The sequence below is a fragment of the Schistocerca gregaria genome, chromosome 7, assembly GCF_023897955.1.
Source record: "Schistocerca gregaria isolate iqSchGreg1 chromosome 7, iqSchGreg1.2, whole genome shotgun sequence".
Classification (NCBI taxonomy): Eukaryota; Metazoa; Arthropoda; class Insecta; order Orthoptera; family Acrididae; genus Schistocerca; species Schistocerca gregaria.
The window spans coordinates 5,458,739-5,464,533 of NC_064926.1; the positions used below are offsets into that span (position 1 = coordinate 5,458,739).

At 51.1% G+C, this 5,795-nt stretch overlaps 2 non-coding genes across 2 annotated transcripts; both read left to right on the plus strand.

The window, feature by feature from the left end:
* The first annotated feature begins 5,005 nt into the window (after nucleotides 1-5,005).
* Trnak-cuu (transfer RNA lysine (anticodon CUU)) lies at nucleotides 5,006-5,078 on the plus strand. The gene has a single exon. It is a non-coding gene; the product is annotated as a tRNA-Lys (tRNA).
* A 341-nt stretch (nucleotides 5,079-5,419) lies between these two features.
* Trnat-agu (transfer RNA threonine (anticodon AGU)) lies at nucleotides 5,420-5,488 on the plus strand. The gene has a single exon. It is a non-coding gene; the product is annotated as a tRNA-Thr (tRNA).
* Nucleotides 5,489-5,795: the final 307 nt, after the last annotated feature.

Here is a 5,795-nt window from a genome sequence, read left to right on the forward strand (position 1 = left end):
TACCTAAAACCTGGGTGAGCCAGTCACCCAGCAGCACATTAAAACCTTCTCCCTAAAATCCGAGGCAACAGATTGGACAGGACACAAAACCGTAAGACCTTAACCGCAGTCGCTGCGTCGTCTTGCAAAATAGAAGGCAAATCCGGTGGCAAGGAAACCACCGCCCTCTGGTCAGAGAATAAAAGACAGTCAAGTAAAATGTGGCGGACAGTAATCTGGACGCCACAAGCACTGCAGATTGGGGGGTCCTCCTGCCGGAGTAAAAAACCATGCGTGAAGGGACTGTGTCCAATGCGGAGGTGAGTGAGGAAAACCTCATCCCGCCTGTATGACTGGTAGGACGTACGACATGGTCGCGTAGTGGCCTTTACCAGACGCAGCTTATTGTCAGAAACTGCCAACCACTCCTCTTCCCATTGATGCATAACACGAAAACGCAAAAGGGAGGTTACAGCATGGAGGGGGACGGCACATTCAACAACGTGAGGGATGGAACATGCATCTTTGGCAGCCACATCCGCCAGTTCGTTTCCCCTAATACCCACGTGCCCCGGCACCCAGCAGAAAGCAACCTCCTTCCCCTGCCGCTGCAGGTGGAGTAGGGCATCATGGATGTTCTGGACGACCGTATCCGCTGGGTACAAGTGTTGTATGGTCTGAAGGGCACTCAGGGAGTCACAAAAGATGAGGAACTTAAGACTGGTAACACATCTCATCTGCTCCAATGCCCGCAAGATTGCAAACAATTCGGCATCGAGGATGGTAAACGCCGCAGGAAGCCGTAACTTGACGACTCGATCAGGGAAAACAACAGCACAACCAACTGAGTCCCCCTGTTTAGAGCCATCTGTGAATACAGTTACATGGTCCGGATGCTGGTTTAAAATATCGTAAAATAAGGAGGTAAAAACAAACGCCGGAGTGCAGTTCCTCCGGTTCTCCGACAAGTCTAGAAGGATGCTGGGCCTCTGGAGCAACCAGGGAGGCAGGCGAGTAAAACCTTGTCGTTGGGGGGCCACACGCTCCACACCAAGGGACTCAAGCAAATGCTTGACACGAATCACAAATGGTTTTGTTGCCCTGGGACGACTGGAATAGAAACGTTTCATAGGCGGTCGGGCAACGGTAGGGTACGCAGGGGAGGTAGGACAGGCAAGGAAATGACACACCCGTCGCACCATGAGGAGTTTCCGCCGGATGGCGAGCGGCGGTTCCCCTGCCTCAGCACACAGGCTGGGGATGGGACTGGTACGGAAGGCACCGGTGGCCAGCCTGATACCCTCATGGTGTACTGCGTCAAGGATCTTCAGATACGAAGGCCTTGCTGACCCATACACGGTGCAAGCATAGAAAAGACGCGATCGGACGAAAGCCCTATAAAACTGCAGCAGACGCGCCCGATCTGCTCCCCAGGTCCGATGGCTCAGACACTTCAAAATATTCAGTGCCTTCAGGGCCCGCACCTTGAGGTCTTTAAGGTGAGGCAACCACGACAACTTGGAATCAAAAGTGAGGCCCAGGAACCTTACAGTGTCTCTAAAAGGAAGAACGGTGTCCCTCAGACTCAATTCAGGGGAGGTAAAAAGACGACGAGAACGATTAAAATGAACACACACAGATTTGTCTGCAGAAAAGGTAAAACCCGTCTTTGCAGTCCATGCCTCTAAGCGCTTTATCGTAAGCTGTAACTGCCGACTAGCACTAGCAGTTATAGGGTTCAGAATTTAGAGACTGGAAGTCCAAGTGACCCCTTTCAATGGCAGTGCGGTAGCGGCAGAAATCTGGATCACAGTTAATAGTGGCGGTAGATTCCGCAAAATGCATGGCCAGTGTCTGGGCAATGTCTCTCGGCGCCGTGAGCAGACATCCCTGATGCAGCAATGCCGTGACAGGTAGCTGGCTGAGTTTCCCGGAAATCCTCCTGATTGCTTCCCACATTTTCGTAGAACTAGTGGAGCGAGAGATGGAATTCAAGAACGAATGCCATGACTGTCGTTTGCTCTCTTTAATCACTCGCCGCGCTCTGGCATTTGCCACCCGAAAGGGCGCAAGATTGTCAGCTGAGGGACGGCACTTGAAGCGGCGCAGTGCTGCACGGCGGGCACGGATGGCTGAGTGGCACTCAGTGGTCCACCAAGGGACAGGATGCCTCTTGGGATGACCGGATGACCGTGGAATTGACAATTCAGCAGCATGTGAGATCACGGCTGCAACATGGTCTACCCATTCTTGGACGCTGGCACGGTGTTCCAAAACAGCCAGTGGGCTGAAAAGTGTCCAGTCAGCTCTGCAAAGGTGCCACCGGGGCGGCACTGGTAATGCCACAGCCTCATCCAGGAGGCGAATCCAGAGGGGGAAGTGGTCACTAGAATGGAGGTCAGCTGCAGCCTCCCACAGAGCAGAATCGACGAGTGCTGGAGAGAAAGAGGAAAGGTCAATAGCCGATGACGATCCGGAAGCAGTACAGAAATGAGTGGGAGCACCAGAGTTGAGGAGGCACATTTCTTCAGACATCATGACGCTTTCCAGAATGCGACCCCTGGGGCAAGTAGTAGGAGAGCCCCATAAGACATTATGAGCGTTGAAGTCCCCCAGAAGAAGAAATGGGCGGGGGAGTTGCCTAATAAGGTCCGTGAGAGCCTCAGAGTCTATCGCATCTGGAGGTGGTAAATAAACAGAACAGACTGTGAGCCTCCGACCCACAAGAATGTCAACTGCAACTGCTTGCAAGTCGGTGACGAGAGGGAGCTCAGATGAGGGGTGCACGTCACGGACAAAAACCGCAACACCACCCTTTGCCCTTTGCCCCGTCAGATCATCTTTTCGATATACGGTATAGCCGTGTAAAGAAGGAGAATCAGTGGCCTGAAAATGTGTCTCTTGGAGACATAAGCACAAGGGGCACTCTCGTATAAGGAGTTGTAATTCGGCCACATGCGTCCTGAAACCATTCAGGTTCCACTGTAATATGGGAGCCAGTGATCAGGGTGGCTGAATTTCACCCTGCCACTGTGCTTTGGAGGAGAGACCGTACTGGCCGGAGATTTATTCCTGGGGCGAGAAGATCGCCCCCCCTCGACATCAATGTCCATAAGATCCGATGACGACCCACGGGAGATGTCAGACAGTACGATGGCATCATCATCGGACCGACGCTGACTAGTCTCCTCAGGTGGCAGAACCTTCATCTTCAGAGGCTTTGTCTTGGGGGGCTTGGAATGCAGAGCCTTGTCAACAGTTGGAGGTTGACTCGCCTGGGCAGAAGGCACCATATGGGGGGAGGTTGGAAGTACCTGAATGGTAGCAACCACGGCCTTGTCCGATGTAGCGGGGAGAGCCGCAGATTGCAAAACAACCGCAGCAGCACAAGTGCACTGGCAAGCGCAGGTTTTAGTGCTAAAACTAGCAACCTCCGTTTGTGTAGCAACAGTGGCCAGTTGTACCGGTTTTTTGAGAGCGGAAGCGAAAGGTGTTGAAAACACAGGAGGTTGCATGGCCTTAAAGAGCTTCTTGGCCTCACCATAGGGGATGCGCTTAGATGTTTTAATCTCCTGTACCTTCCGTTCTTCGAGATAGATGGGGCAGATCCGGCTCCAGACAGGGTGACTCCCAGAGCAATTCACGCACTTCACAGGCGATGAACAATCGGCTCCGTCATGGGCAGGCTGACCACATTTACCACAAGTGCCTATCCCATTGCACCCCAACGTAGTATGCCCAAAGCGCTGACATTTAAAACAGCGCATTGGGTTGGGGAAATATGGCCGTACGGGCAAACGTAAGAACCCCGCTTCAACAAGCTCTGGGAGTCTCGGGCAACTGAATGTGAGAATAAACGAGTCAGATTTGACGAGGTCCCCATTGACTCGTTTCATAATGTGCTGCACGTCAACAATTCCTTCGTCAGCCCACTCAGATTTTAGCACGTCTATGGGGATATCCACCAAGTCCCTACACGTCACAACACCCTTACTATAATTCAAAGTGGAGTGGAGCTCGGTCTCGACAGCGTACTCTCCTAGACAATTTGCTTTCCGAAGGGCAGCGACTTGACGGGAACTAGAAGTTTCAACTAACAGAGTCTCATTACGCAGTCGCTTTACAGATTTCAGTGTTCCTGCAATTCCCTCAAGACCCTTGTGGATGTAAAAGGGAGAAACCCTCTCAAAGCTACCCTCCTTCCTTTTAATAATCAAAAACACATTCTGATTATCAGCATGTGCTCCGTTACTACATTCTGTTAAATCTCTAGCAACACCGGGCGCTGGAGGACTCGCAGCGCGTAGCCGCTTTTGCGATGGGGTGTGTTTTCCTACCAGCGGCCCACCCAAGCTACTGGTAGGGGGAAATGTAGAGGTCGAAGGGTCCATTGCGGTCCCACGAGCAGCTAGGGAACTAAAAGACCGCTCAGACAGAGCTCCGCGGGCCTGAGTAAGCCTTATACAACTGGGGTGCGGCAGGTGCCCCAGATGTTGCCCGCTTGCGACTGTTCTACCCCAACAGCCATGCATCTTCTAGGCGCGGAGCACACCGAAAGATTGAGGGGTTTTTATAGAGGTTGGCCTTCCTCGCAATCCAGGCGGTCAAGCCAAGATTACCATTCCCCGCAGCACACAACATTTCACCGCCGCGCCGTACGGTGGTCGCTGAAGCATGTTCAGGGGTTATGGTGACAGGAAACTGGCGGCGCAGACCAGTCCCCAGCTCAGGACCCCGGGATCGCCAAGCCCGTACTCAGCAAGTGAATGCTGAGCCCCTGGGGGAGGAAAGTAACTCGTTCGGCTTTTGAGTCACATCAAGTATGTGTGATAATTTTGACGAAACTAGCTCTGCAGGTTGACATGCAATTCCTTTACCTCTCAGAAATGATTATGAAATGAAAGTGAAGTACGTGACGAGTGTGACGTTAGGAAAGCATTACGCAGCATAGAGAAATTCTGTATGGGACCACCCAACCCAAACGAGTACTGTGTGACGTGCTACCCGGCAGGTATTCGCCGAGGCAGCCCTGCTAGCTCAGTCGGTATGGCATCAGACTCTTAATCTCAGGGTCGTGGGTTCGAGCCCCACACTGGGCGGAACGGAATTTTGTTCCGCTACAGATATAAATTACCGTTTTTCTGATTAACTTGATGTAATGGAAATAGCAACTTTAAACTTTGCCTACGTCTCTGTCAGTCGCAAGGAAACTGTATTTGAAGGTGAAGGTGATTTTGTAGACATGTGTGAAAGACATGTTCTGAAATGCAAGTGATGTTGTTTGGAGAGAACATCGGTTACGGGTCTGATGTGTAGCCAAGCAGTAATGGGTTGCCATAGCTGCAAATATTAGTCGGTAATATGAAGTGTTGACAGCTGAAGTCTGATGACGTAGACGACCGTAAGGCCGAAGTACGCAAGAGTACCGCTAGGCCGCGCCTCTTTAGCTCAGTGGTAGAGCACTGGTCTAGTAAACCAGTGGTCGTGAGTTCCATCCCCACAGGAAGAAGACGAATTTTGGAAATCAGTTGCGCGTCGTGGCCGTATAGCAAACAGTTTCTGTGGTGACGAACAATTAGCGACAGGCGTTTTATTAAGTACTACTCTCAGATGTGACTAAGGCGAATGCCGCAGATGGAGCATTTTTTTTTTTTTTTAAAAAAAAAATTCTTTATTTCCATAAACAATGTTAATTTTACATCTAGCCCACTGCCTTATTTGATTAGTGGGCCTAGTTAGTTATACAAGGGTAATTAGCAGCTAATTCTAAGTTCTATGTAGTAACTAGTTAGTATATAAGTGAACAGTAAGCAATG